Below are 15,033 nucleotides of genomic sequence, written 5' to 3' on the forward strand. Positions count from 1 at the left end.
TGTGAGCTCTTCATTTGAGGCAAATTGGCATAAATCTACTGGATAATATCTGACTTAAGCAGAGTTATAACAGGACTTACCACCAGGAAGATCTGGGCCAGAGTATTTTAATGGTGATTTCATGTGGGTGGGTGAGAACTTGATTCTTCATCCTTATTCAGGCTGAAAAAGGAATGCACGACAGAGCTATAGATTAGTTGAGAAATTGATTTTTTGCAGGGAGGGAGGCTAAAGAGGCTCAGTTCTTCCAAAATTAGCAACCTCGAGTGTGGTGTATAGCTCAGTTCAAAAGGCAAGTGACCATGATGCTGCCCAACACCTCCCCATCTGTACCATAGCTGCACCCAGCCCCCGTTAGCTTTTATTTCCTGAGTAAACTTGCAAATCCAGGAGTGGCAAAAATGGATAATATCTGAATAAAATAGCTTGGCAGGGTATCTTTGACATTGCCTAAAACCCAGAGGTTAACAATTAGTTAAATTTAGCTGTAGCTTCTCTTAAGTAGTTTAAACATAAGTCAATATTTTTGTCTTTTGTTGTCTCAGGGTTTCTACAGGAGCACAGAGACTCTCATCAATGATCTTTCCACACTTTATAGCATTATGCCTTTGTACTATTATCCATCTGTACCCTTATCTAATGTGTTATCAGCTGTATGAAAATAACTATTGGCCCCTTCGCCCCACAGCAAGTATCAATAGGAAGAATGACAGTGGCTAGTTTGCACACTTGAAATGGTTTATTTGTTGCAATCCTGTGCACAAGATGTTTATCAGCAAGCACCAGACAGCCATGCAGAAGAAGGAGCCTTAATTCTGTCTGAGACAGCCTCTTATTGCTATTGATAGTTAGCATCAGTGTCCAGTCTGAGAAATGGAAGTGCTGCAGGCAACTTCAGTCAAGACACCCTATTGATCTACTGCTTCCTTTGCATCCCTGAAGCTAGAGAAGAAAAATAAAAAGGGGAGGAAAAGCTTGCTGTATAAGGGGCAATGCAGCAGTCTATGGCTTACCATCATTCAAAAGGGGTGTGTATGTGCATGGATATTCCTGATATTCAGTACCTCAGACAACTGTAAATCACACGCACAGCCATGATAAATATAAATGTCAATGTGTTGGAAATGTCCTTTATATAAGAGGTGTCACTAGAACTACATTTTTAGCATGAAACATTTTTGCTGCTTTTTATTTTTCATTGACTTATTGTGCTTCTGTTATATCCTGTCTAACACAATCAATCTAAAGCATAATATCTGAGAGTCCTATTCATAAATAATACATATTTGGGTCATTTTCATTTGTATTCTACAATGAAGATTTACAAGCCAGAAACAAAACAAGAAACAATGTGTGGAATGTTCTTATTCAGTGGATAAGAATATATTACTGTGATCAATTAATCTGCTTTTCTCTGCATTAGGTGGACATCTTTATGGTACATCCATAAGGGTTTATAACTTAGGAGAGACAGAATCAGCTCTAAGGCTCTAACATAAAATGCCTGTAACTCAGAAAAGAGAAACTTTTCCAAAGTTTTTTTTTCCAAGGAGAAATGTGTTATTTTTGGCAAACTCAATCACAGCAATACCCCATCTATCAACATAGCATGTTGCTCTGCCCTATATACTACCTTTCACATTAAATGAAACAAAAAATTGACTACATTATACCATAGCTAAAAGTCAAAATAATAATTCTGGGGAATTCTATAGTGCCGTTCATCCAAAGATAGTTACATTCTACTACAAACCATGCAAATTCATTCTACAGGAGGGCAAACTGACACACAAAAAGGTCCCAGCTCAATTTTTTGCAGCCAAAAGTTAGGAAAAATGAAATAAAAAAAAAAAAAAAAGCATGCATATAAATTGCAGGAGCAAGTCATAACAAGAAAGGTGAAAGAAAGACTTAATTTGGTATATAGATATCTCATATAAGAAACTACAGTCACCTGTGCAGTCACCAGTAGAACTAGCATTCTGATGATGGGCCGTGTCAGAGGAGCAGCAGCAATGGCCCAGATGTTTATGTATATTGCCTGCACAGAAGGAGCAAAAGTTATGGTCTGGTGAGTAAAAACCAGTCAGAGTTAGTTTAGGAAGGAAAGTCAAAATATGCAAGGACTTTGCAGGCAATCCATACTGCTGCGAAAAAAGTCAGGGTGAATGGTGCCAGCGTGAGGACAAGGCTGGCCACTGAGGCGGTTGCCCCACTTGCCCCAAGCACTGAGAGACGCAGGCTGTGCTGTGCTCAGTGCTCTGGGCTGTGGTCCTCAAAGTGGGTTATTGTATTGGTTTTTCAGCTCTGGAAATTTGCTACAAGCGCATCTCAGATAAAAAGTGAAATGAGTTTTGCAACTATGGCAAAAAAGCAATTTTACATTTCATAGGCCTTTTAAAACCCTTTTCAATAGAAAATAAAAATAACAGTAAGGGAAAAAAAAAAAGCCTACATTTCCATTCCCCTTTTTATAGTTTGACGTTGCAGATGTTTCTGGGTCAGAGGTGAACATGTCTTTAGGTGTCAAAAGATGCAATAACCTGAGTCAAAAATGGCCCAGTCCCCAGAACCGTGACTGTGTGCCAGAATATCCCCACCTCAGAAGCTTGCTGGCAGCAATGTGCTCCAGGTGTCTTACACTACACAGACCTGGTAGTCATTTTAATATTTTCCATGCTCATGTAAATGGACTTGATGTGTGTTCATCAAATGTGGGAAAATCCCACAGAATCGTGTGCCATCTGTTTATAGGTAAAAGGTCTGCTTTGCTGACAATTTAGTGCAAAATCAGAAAACGTAATGAAAGCAAACACACTTTGGTTTTGTTCTGTTTTGGTTTTATAAATCTGAGCCTTAACGTCATACCAAAAAACTAACAAAGTTCAAAGGTTCATTCTGTTTGAATAACACTGTCCTTTTCAGATGTATGAATATTACCTGAGCCCCACAGAGCTCTTAAATCCACGCCACATGGCTACAACCCACAACCTAGTGTAGCCCTGAGCACACACAGGAGTCAGCAGGACACGGTGAGGGTGCGAGGGCCACGTCCTGGGCAGCTGGATGTCTGCGGTGGTGCCCTGGACCAGAAGCCTCTGTGAAACACTAGCTGACAGCATTTCAATGCTTCTGGTTGGCCTCAAGTGAGTGTCTCAAGCTGAAGCAAAAACTAAAAGCCTCATTTATAAAGAGCATCATCTTATTTTATCTAACACCCAATACTGCATTTGGTTTTTTGTCAGAAGTAAACCCAAGTTAAATTCAATTAACATAGCAGATGCCAATTGAAGTGCCCATTTTTACTGTTTTTGTCTGTTTTAAACAAGACTTGGACAAAAGGTCCTTATATCTGAAGGCCCTCAAAGCAGCTACGATGTTAAAAGGAAGGCTGTGGTCACAATGATTTTCAGCATCAGGTGACAGACATCAACCAGTCATCAGAAGAGGAATTTGAGACCTTTCTCATCCTTACCTTCCATGTGGAACATGCATTTATACTTTTCTACAGGGAACTGATAACTGGACCTAGGAAATTTATACCTGAATACGAGTCGGACATTGTCAGAAGATGATGTCAAAGACTGTTACAAAAGCATATTTTTGTTATATCCCATCGGGGAGTGAGATCTTGTCTTGGGTGAAAGAAGAGTTAACACAGCTGGCAGAGGAGAAAAACATCAGAAGAAAATAAATTGACAAAGTTAAGCAAATCCAGACATATGCAATCTAAAATCTCAAACGGGATTCAAGGTAAGCTAAAAGGACACTACAACACCAAATGCTGTTAAACCATCCAGTACAGCCTGAAGAGAAGACAGAACAGAATCTCTGCAGAGACATGCACCAGATGCTCAGCAAGGTAGGTCAGTGTATCTCCACTGAGATAGGCTCTACTGCTTTACACAGTCTTAACCTTGCCCTAATGGCCTAAAATAGATATTTTAACCTTGCCACCAACATTGTACTGGGGTATAAAAGTTGAGGAAAAGAGTTTGAAAGTGCCTATGGTCAGTTAATTGGGAAAACAATGGATTCCCCACAGTATAATCTACCCTATTTGCCAAAAGAGACAAGTTTTATATGTTTCAATCAGAAGAGTGCAACTCCTCCAGTAATGTGGCTGAGATTTACTTTGAAAACGAGAAATCTTATTTCCAAGGTCAATCTGAGGTTTCCTGGGTTCAGACTAAAATACTTTGTGGGGCCAAAGAAATATTTACTGGGTTCTAGGGAGCAAGGAGTGGATGTGTAGTTTGAACACATTTCAAGTTCGCCTGGGAGGTCTTTTTGGTTTTATATATTTGTGTCTCCTCAGACAACCTTTTTATTTTTTTCCCCCTGAGAAATTGGAAGTGAAGAAAATGATGACGTTTTTTGCCAGTACATTTCAGTTGGTCATTTCCTGCACTGAACCAGAGAACCTGTGTCATTGGCACCCTTTCCACGACGTATGTCTTTCCAGTGCATCATATGAAATGATACAGTTAAATTTTGCCCAGGGGCTGCCATTCCTTCTGTGTTAAACTGGAAGGAGTCTCTGTATAAAGCAATGGTTTGCTTTATGTGACCTTTGACAGTGGGGGTGTTGGAGAATGACATTATATGTTGTAGGGCTAATGCTAGGTGGAGCTTCGCAGGCAGTTGTAAATTAAACAGCAGCATTTTACAAATGAGCCCCATAATGAGTAGGTGATTGGAAGATGTGCTACTGCATGCTGGAGATTAACATCTGAATAGAGAAACTATCACCTAGCCCAGCAATGGCAGTAAAAGGTTAAAAGAAATATTCAATATTATCAATCATATTAAAAAAAAGAGAGAACTTCTTACAGCTGCCAAAGGAGCTTGGGAGAATTAATGTGTTTGTGTCAAAAAGACTGAGAGCAAGTGAAATAGGACTATGGTGATTGCCAGAATCTTACTTGCCTGGAGAGATAACATTGGGCATCCAGTTTAACTAGGCAGGTGCCAAGAATCCTCTTGCGGATTCTATGGAGCGGCTTTCAAATATAAGAAGGTACAATGACCCTTATCCTCTGGTCCTCTCTATGGTTTCTGAGTTGCTCATTAAACCAGGGAAACCTCCAATGAGGTGTGATGACCTGAAAACAGGCAGGAGCTAAAGAATCAATGTTTTAAGTAAAACAGCAATTATAAAAAGATCTACAGCTCCTTCCATGTAATCAGGTAAATTATCAGGAGTGGCATAAAGCACCTAAATTGGAGAAAGAGTAGAGGAAGGGGGAGTGGGGGGAAAAGGACGTCTCTTGGGAGATATCCGATAGGATGCTTAGTCTGTGTAGAGGGCAAAAGGTTAAGTGAAAATGAGATGAAGGAATCATCAGATATAGTCAGATCAGAGACAGTTAAATAAAGGAATGTGCTAACCTAAGATAAATGTGAAGGAGCATGCCTGTGCTGAGTGTGGTGGTGTAGCTGTTGTTCAGCAGCTCAGGAACCAGAGGGGAGGAATTCCCAGTTCCCATTCTACATCAGTCCTAGCTGAAGCACTTCCCAGCAAAGAAACAGAAGGGTTTAGGACAGGCTTAAGATTCCTCTCTGCTACTCCGATAGTGTAAAAGGATATTAAAGTGCTTCTAATTACATCTACACTTTTTGCAGGTCCCTTTTTACTGCTGGTGTGATATAAATCATCCTTAATGATGAGAAAGAAAGTCAGTCCTGAGCCATCTGTGGTTTTGGACAATGTGAAAGATGCTGTTTAAAGAATATGAAAACAGTACTGAGAATTAGTTGAAAGCTGCAAACTTTGTTGGTTGGCTAACATTTTCATGGGTCAGGAAGCTTTCATTAGAATGGGTTCCCATAACAACAAACAACATTTAGTTAAAAGAGGTGTATAACATAGCAAATAAATGCTTGGGACACAGTCTATGTAAAACTTCATCAAATATTTTGGTAAATCTCCATTCTTAGCCTACTCAACAAAAATGGCCCGGGATAACAGGCAGTGCCAGAAAGCTCAAGAAATATCTGTGCTGAACAAGTCTGGAAATGACCACAAGAATTTCCTTCAAAAGCCTTTGGTGGCTTGCTGACTTTAAATGTTTCTAAGAACAGCCTTAAATTTCTAAACCCTAAGATGAAAGTTCCAATTCTTAGACACACAATTTCGAGGTCAGTACTTTTTTGTTTCCTCAGGAGCTTAATTAACATATACAATTAGACCTGGGAATTAAGAATTTGGAGCTTTAACCCGTCTACTGGGGAATACCCAAACTGGATTTCTGAAAATCAATTTTGGTGCTCTCAAAACTCTTTGAGGGAAGGAACAGTTGTGTGTTGTTCTACACAAAGAGTTTGATTAGCCACAGAATTCAGTACATTTAGCCAAACTTCTTATCTTTAAGACTAACACAGATCCCACACATATTTATGTCAAACCTAAGCTACAATGGAAGAAGTGCGAGTCTGTAAATGAGGAGTTTCACATGAAAGAGGTGGTTGAAGCATTTTGACCCTATTCAATCAAGGTCAGTTTTCCTCTGGATTATACCTGTTTCCTTGCCTAGCATTTTAGATACCTTCCAAGTGTCTATCGACAGAGTTTAGAAGTGGCACTCAACAATGAAGAAGAAAGCAAGCTGCTCACAAAACTCCCCTTTCCCCATGTGATAAAGAGCAGAGTTCCAGAGGAAGGGACAAAAGAGTGTTTGGGTCCCAGTCATATATGCCTATGGGAAAGGAGTGGTGAAAAGAGGCCAACGGCTCCTGGAAACAGGGACAGGAGGGAAGAGCACAAATCAGCTTTATGAGCTATCAAATGATGGATGGCTAAATGCCAACTGAGAGCAATGCCTACAATTGGGTTTGCATTGTTGCAATTATTAAAGGTTATTTTACTTTTAATTTTTTGTGGTAGGTTTTCTTACTCCTTCCTTACAGAAACCCTTGATTTTCACTTGCTAGATACTTAGATGCATTTGTCATACCTAAAAGGTGATTTCAGTTCTTGGATGCCAGGAAACCTTTCCACTGATCAAAACACAGCTGCACAGGCTTGCTTGATCTGTGAATGGGTGCCACAACTCTGGGGTACGTCTGTCTATACCTGTGAAAATAGATATAATTAATATAACAGATATCATACGTATATGCAAATCCAGATGGTAAAAATTACTTATAGCAAGACAAAGTTTTCATTTGCCAAACCAAGATATCTGAATCACTTAAGCATAAAAAATCTGCACTCGGACTTCTGCTGCTGCAGGGACATCAGCATCCTCTTACTCTATTTTATTTTACATTGAGCTTGTTTTTTAATGAAAGATCTTAAGAGACATAGTTCTTTAAAACATACTTTAATTAGTTTCTTCCAGGCTGTCACCTCTTTTCAGCCTTTAAAAAGCTCTTTCCATTATTTCCCACAAGTTACTTGGACATATGATGTCAAACCATAGGATGACATGATATGTCATTCAGTGGACACTGATCTTAGGCATTAAAACAAGGAAGGAACAACTTTCTATCCATTTTATATAAAATGTTTTCAGTGTAAGATGGGGAACAGAATATTTTATTACAGGGAACCTTTTTATCCAGTATGGAAATGCATACCATCCCCTTTAATAACAAATATCAGAGAGGCAATATCTTCAGTATACTTTATTATATTAATACATTTGTATTATGATTTTATCTTCTTCACTTTGACATTTATTTCCCCTTTAGTAAGTCAAAATGCCTAGCCAAGACCTTTTTTCTTCAAGCACATTCTTAACATCAGCATATTAACTATCACATTCAGGCTAACAGGCTAAACGTAGCTGTTTGAGATCTTTGTTATGCAAGATACCCCCTACACCCATTTTAAAAAATTGGTGTAAACTTTCATTTTAGTGACACTGGAAAGGCAATAATGCTGCTTCATCATCAACAGAATACGAACATTCAGTATTATGGGTTTGCTCCCAAATATCTGTATCTGTGGGAAGTGCCTCTTGTAATAAAAGATACTGAACAAAAAGTAGTTTAACAGAGATTTTGAAGTCTTGATTTGCAACAGTCGGTCCATTCTGAACCCTTCATTATATTTCCTTTCATATTGTGAGGGCAAACAATTGTTGCAGCTTTCATTGTGAGCTCAAGCATTACATTCTAGCAGACTGAGCTTAAGTGCCTGCAGATGGGTGTAGCATCATTTTTTTTAAAGGCTAATACAAAGCCAACTGTAAGCAAATTAATGCAAAAGTAAGAGGGTATTTTTGCATAATCTTGAGTAATTCTGAGCAAAGTTTCAAAGGACCTCAGGTTCCTCTCAGGAAACAACGATGAAACAATTGCAGGTTTTGAATATTTTTTAATTCTGACTCTTAAATCACATTAGCGTGAATCACATCATCAGTGCAATGGAAATCAAAAATACACAGCTGATGTGATCTATTTTTAAGAACAATTTTAGAATCAGATTCCTCATTAGTTATGACTCTTTTAATGGAAGGAGATCAAACAATCTACATGACATTCAGACAAGACTCCCATCCTTTTCCTTCCTTTTAATCCAAAACAACTCTGCAGGATTTGGGGTTTCTGAAAAAACAAGGGTGATAGGTTTTCCGTATATACCCTTATTATTTTCTACTAGAAGAGGAGTACATGTAATGGTTGAAACTCTCTATGGATTTGATCTTTGCTCACTGTTGACCAAATGGCTGTTTCTACCTCTCCCAGTGACGCTGGGTCAGAACTCACTGCTCACGGGAGCGCATCTCGGTAGGTCAGAAGTACCTCTTAGTGCCAGAGAAAATGAATGTACCCTTGAAGACTGGGTGTCTTCAAACCAAAGTGTTTCTATATTCAAGCTGTCTTTCAGTGGTTATGGTATTTCTAACTTCTTACTCGTTTCTTGTGAAACTAGGAGATAGCGTTTGTTTGCTTCCTTGTTTGCATGTATGAGGAAGTGAGAGAAAGAAATGTAAATTCTTTAAGAGTGAATGCCACATGAGATAATTCCATCTGCCTGCCTGATTTGGCACTTTCAACTCAATTTCTCAGTTTCTCCTGATGAATAATCCAGCTCTTCTCAGTAATATGCACTGTTAAGTGCTGGACATATGCTACAATAATAACAATTACAAATAATTACTCTAATGGGGTGAACGAATAACACCAATTAGTTAGTGTGATGATGTTTCCATGACAAACTCCAGCTTTATGGACTTGTTCATTTTTAAGCCTAAAAGCTTTCAGGCAACAGTGTGACTTGACCACCTCAATTAATAAATCTCTTGCTAGATGCATACAGTCACGGACTGTGCTTTTACTTAAGTCAAAATTTCAATCAACACCTAGTGCAAAACTAAGTTTAGGCTTAACTGTAAAGGCTTAGTCATGGTGAAGCAGATTTCCTGACAAATACTTATGAATTAATTTCATTGCCTATTTCCTGAGAAAACTTTAATAGAAGTGTTGGTGTGCACATGTGCTTTGTCACATGTTGTCTGATCAAACCCTGGTTCAGAACAACACTTCAGATTGTTGTTAACTCCAGGCTTATTAGTCTCAGCCATCAAACACAATGGATTTACAGACATGACTAAACTTAAGCTTAAGTAACATTCAAAATAGAATTTTTTACTTAACTGAGAGTTAAATTGAGGCATACTCTTATTCAGCCACAGAGGACAGAGCTTCTTGCTGAAGGAACATCTGTGCAAGAGAACAAAATATTTGGTATCACAACAGTACTTCTGGAATTAAATATCTATGAACCTAATTCTCAATGCTTTTGCATTAAGCTGTTACTCCCAGCACTGTAACGGATATTACAGTAATATTGAACAACAGAAATTAATTAGCATGATTTTAAAAAGCTTTACATGTGTTTAAAATTTAAACCATATCACACTGGCGATACTAGTACTTTTGAGCACCCTTTGTGCTTCCCACCCTTTCCCTGCTAAGACCAACAGCTCAATCTTTATGTGTTTTTGTGTTTGGTTTTTTTTTTTCATTTTGTGTATGATTTTCTTCCTTTCTGCACCACATTTTGACTGCAGAGAGAAAGAAATTCAAGGATCATGCAAGGGACCACATGAAGTTAGAAAAGTAACCTTTTCAAGCCTGCTGAAACAAAGTCCATGGATCCACAGGTCCACTGAAATAAACACCAGGTATCAACAAGTTTCTGATGATTCACGTATATCTGCACCATATTCTGTTGGAAGGGATGGATGCTTTTCATCCAGACCAGTATAAAAATCAGACACATCGATATAAAATCTGGGCTTACCCCACAGTTTACTGCCACACTTTCCGTTCCACAGCTGACCTGTGATAACCCCTGGCTCACAGACAGGGAGGGGAAGCTGAAGGCAGTAATGATCTTAGAAGCCTTCCAGACCTCATGAGCAGTGTTTCCACGGTCAAAGGCTTTCAGAGAGACAGATCAGTGCTTTGTTAAATTAGGGACTTAAAACAGGAAAATGACTGGGGAAGTCACAAGTCAGAAGGATGGTGACTGTGTTTGTCAAACTCCTAACTGGGTCACCAAGCACAAGCACCAAGTGCCCAGAGTTCTTCGTTGGGTGTTAACTCACCAAGAGGTTTCTCCATGCACATTTAATGCCTCTTGTAACCCATGAATTGTTTTCTCAAAGAGCACCTTTATCAGCAGTTATCACACCTGGTCAGCTCAAAGGCCTGGCTGTAAAGAAGCACTTTCACAATTTCATACAGGTGTTCCTCCTGCCCGATGTCTCAGCGCAGCTGCTACAGCTTGTAACTTGCTCATTTGCTTGGAAAGCTTCTTCAGTGATGTGTAAGCAGTAGTGATATCACTGCTAGAGTATGTCAGTCACTAAAATCTTGGAAAGAGAGGAGGAAAAGAGACAGAGTTAAAATTCCCAGATGAAATAATAGCAATATGAATATTCTTATGGCCTTTGGCAAAAGGCTGTGGTAGTTTAGAAAGGAAGAGGGTCTTACAACTCCATTGATTCAGTACCTCAATGGAGTTTTGCCAGAATTCATGATGTCTTGGGGTATTAAAAAAAGGAATTGGACTGGTAACTTCTAGTTAAGTAGTGCTAGGTTAGAGAATAATATCCTGTATGGACTTCAGCAAGTCAAAATTCTGCCCAGTTGATATTCACTGTATAAAGATTTTTTTTATTTGCTTTCAGACTCACATTTCAAAATATTTGACAAGTTCCCAAACCTGCTTGTAAAAATCCCCAAGTCACGAGCCAGTCAGATAAAAATCTGCCCATTGTAAAAAGGGAAGGGGGTAGGGTGGGGAAGGAAAGGTTGGTTGATAAGTTTGCTACGCTATTAAAATGTTTAACCACAACTTGGAGCTCAAATCAGCATTCATGTGAAGTTCCTACTTATTAGAATATATGAAAAGTATTCAGCAAAACTGTTACCGTGTTTCTGAAGGAGATGCAACCCAGTAATTAAGGTGTAAGTCTAGACCCACTTAGTAATACAGAAACGTGAGCAATAAAAACAGTCTAAAAGTACACTTCATCCCATTTAAAGTGTTTTGAGAACACATCCCTATTCAAAATAAGCAATAACATAACACAGGAGAAAATGGATGAGGGAGAAATCACAAAGGCATTTTTCAAGATGAATCCAGGCCCACACCGACTTGTCTAAATCTATATAAAGAAAATGGCCTGTAAGTCACTCTGAAAGTGATGGGAACCCATGCTTCAAACATATGTCTTGAAAGAATGTCGGAAATCTCGTTCCTCTTTTGGCTGCGGTTACAGATGCTTTCTCCAGACAGTAGGCTCACCAGTTTCAATTGTCTGCAGCATTCAAAAATACATTTTCCCCTGGAAGACAGTCTGCAGATGCTTACAATAAACGCGAACAAAATCAAGCGACTTTCACTTTGGGATAAATACTTTAAAGTAAGTCTGTTAGAGACACTTCTGGTAAATTGCAATTAATTAGTTTTCCCAATCTACTTAGGTGGTACTAATGAACACAATCACTTCTAACATTTATACGCAGGATAAATCCTGCCTCTCTCTATGGCTATGAAAGGCCCAAGGTAAAACGGAGCTGTTCTGCTGCAGGAGCAGATGGGAGCCCCTCCAGGACAGGTGAGCGGTCCTGCTGGATGGCTCTTGCTCGGGACTCCGCTGGCTGAGGAGTGACCGGGAGAAGCCACCCCATGCCTGGTCTGGGGCAGGGCAAACGCTGTGGCTTTCTGGCCACAAACGTGTCTGTGACATAACATGGAAACTCTCAGCTCTGCAAAGCCAATGAAACCGCATTTTCCTATAACTGTTGCTTCCCCTTTTTGCACCTTACCCGCCTGTAATGGCTTCTGGTAAGTTATACGATAGTATCTCTAGAGATGGGAACTGCTTTTCTTAGGCTTGGGAACACAATCCAACCCCAGGTGGTGCTCGGCCCTGACAGGAAATTTCAGGTGTATGAAGGTTATGGTATTTCTAACTTCTTACTCTTTTCTTGTGAAACTGGAAGGGCAGCAGTCATACTAATACTCCTCAGCTCCCTTCTGCTAAGGCAAAATATGGATCAGAATTGGAAAACAGAATTGTGGCTATACCCCAATTTAAAACCAATAATGTTACCTCCAGCAATTTCAGGCTGGTTACTGGAAAATCCCTAGATGCAGCAGAGCAAAGCTCCTGGCAATTTGCTTCACCAAGTCCTAAGTAGTACTGAAATGCAATCCAATTACTTTTAGAAATTATCTGCACTATTTTTATGTAATTTTTCTTAACAGCTCTGAATACCTAAAGAAGTACTGCAGCAGACCACGAGGCCTAGTTAGCTGAGAAACCTGCATGCATCGCATAAAGCGTATGATTCCACAACTCATTAAGTCTAATTTATGGCATATGTAATTAAGCACCTTTGAATTGAACCCCAGTCTCTAGAGATAATAACACTTAGAACTTATATAGGGCTTTTCATCTTCAAAGTGCTTTACAAACATTAACTAATTAACAACATAATAAGACATGAAAGGCCAATGTACTTACCCATAGTGCTGCATAGGCTCTGTATAATTCAGATTTTGATGTTTTTCAATGCGAGATCCAATCTGGATGCACAGGGAGGATTTACTTGTGGTCCCCCTCACAATCGGGAAGCATGACTTTGTACATCTCCTATATGTGAGTTCCCAGAGTATGTCCTTTCTCTGCTGTTTATCGCTGAGCGAAGCAGCAGCTCCCCAAAGCGCAGGAGGGTACGGCAAAGAGCCGCTGGCCATGGTTTGGGAAGGTGACTGACTGCCCTGGGCTTTGGAGCCAGAGTCATGGGGCCTAGTGCAGGAGGGAGTTCCTGGAGAATTCGCTGCACAAGATTTCTGGTACCACCTACTTCCATATCCTTCCCAAGGTAAATCCAATAATAGTTACACAAAGTCTCTCGGATAAACTATCAGGGAGAAGACCTTATTTCAGCTCAAATACATTTTCCTGGTAAAACTTACAATATTTTCTTGTTTCTCTCAGCTCTTCTGAAAAGTCTGAAGTCCCTAGCTAGCTTGTTTGTTAGGTTTTGGAGGCTTTTTTGTCGCTTGGTCTAATTTACACATGGCGATAGTAACATTGCAGATGTTATATTGGGTTACCCTAATCCCTGCTGAACGTTACTAATACAGAAAGATGAAGGATAAAAATTAAAGGGGAGCAAAACAATATGGATAGTTTTACTGACCAGTCCTTCAGACATCAGCCTGTGTCAGTGATTACCTTCATGAGCTCAGAATGTTGCTCATTGCACGTACGCTGTGTTTAAGCATCACCTGTCCACCAGCTAAAAAGACACTGGACATCATGGCAGTATTTCTTGTCTCCCTCTGGACAGCATTCTCCTCTGTCCCCTTGGGGATCCGACTGTGCACCAAAACCTGAGAATGTGGAGACCAGTGGAAAGATATACCCCGCATGTAAGAGAGAGCTGTGCATATGTACCTCCCTAACTCTGCACATTAAAAAAATCTCAGAAACAAATGCAAATGACTCAGCGGTAGTGGTACAGGTGGAGCCCCATGAGAAATTAAAGAAAATGAGACATACCATGGACCAGCAAACAAAATGTATGTGAAACCAGCAGGCTTTTGTGCTTCCCCACAGACAAGCAGTCCAGAACAAATCCTGAAAGGTAACAATCTCACAGTAGTAATGCCTACAAGAGATCCTACGATAAACACAGGGTCTAATCAAAAGCATTACAATTTTTAAATGCAAATGTAGAATAGAACTGTCAAAATGTTTTATCCCTAAAGTGTGAATGCTAACCTTCCCATACTTATTATATAGCAGTACATTTTAATTTGCCTGGAGCAGAGTTGAATAAAGCAAGCATCACCAACACAATCAAATGGATATTTGAAAGTACTGCTTTTTGCAATAACTGTGTGTCTGAGCAAAGCTTCAAATGCTGATCAATTGATTACCAAAATCAAAGAATACATTTCCCAAATGAGCGTCTACAAAGCACTCAATAGCACCAGAAAAAACAGCATAAAGCTCCACAGAATAGCAGTCTTCTCTAAAATATTTACAAACGCAACTTTTTACTGCTTTTCTGGTTTATAGCTCAGATCTGCACAGATCTGGAGTGAAGAATAAAGCACTTCTGATAAATCAATGTTTTAATTCAGTTTCAGCATTGCAAATCCAGTTAAAGATGGAAAATGGTTTGAAATGATCTAAAGGTATACTTTAAATCTCATGGCAAATCACAGTCTCTCTGGTACAATTGCTCAAAATACTTTTGAACCTTTAATAAACAAAATTACAGCAAAATATATAAAATGTTCTTTAATTGCAAACCATGTGTGAACATTCTTATTTCATAAGGAACAGCTCCTGAGTATTTTCTTTTTTCTTTAGAAATAAGACAGATCTACTCACACTTGTCTCTCCCTTTGGAATTTTCTTTCCTCACAGCATTACCTGTAGGAGGAGTAATACATGGCCCTTGTAAGGGTATATAAAGGTGAGATGCTCAGCCTGTTTTTGAGCTTCTCTCAGGCCGTTACCATTTGCTCAGCAGAGGCCTCTGTTGAGC

General features: G+C 39.4%; 1 protein-coding gene across 1 annotated transcript in view; it reads right to left on the reverse strand.

Annotated features, from left to right (window-relative positions):
- Positions 1-7,079, reverse strand: part of SALL1 (spalt like transcription factor 1) — a 36,271-nt gene extending 29,192 nt beyond the window's left edge. Inside the window, exons 1-4 of the mRNA XM_037408718.1 lie at positions 6,957-7,079; positions 3,544-3,661; positions 1,955-2,041; positions 81-162 (exon numbers count right to left, since the gene is read on the reverse strand). The gene's annotated coding sequence lies outside the window, so the exon portion shown is untranslated. The remainder of the gene's footprint in view (positions 1-80; positions 163-1,954; positions 2,042-3,543; positions 3,662-6,956) is intronic.
- Positions 7,080-15,033: the final 7,954 nt, after the last annotated feature.

The sequence above is a fragment of the Falco rusticolus genome, chromosome 15 (assembly GCF_015220075.1).
Source record: "Falco rusticolus isolate bFalRus1 chromosome 15, bFalRus1.pri, whole genome shotgun sequence".
NCBI classification, from domain to species: domain Eukaryota; kingdom Metazoa; phylum Chordata; class Aves; order Falconiformes; family Falconidae; genus Falco; species Falco rusticolus.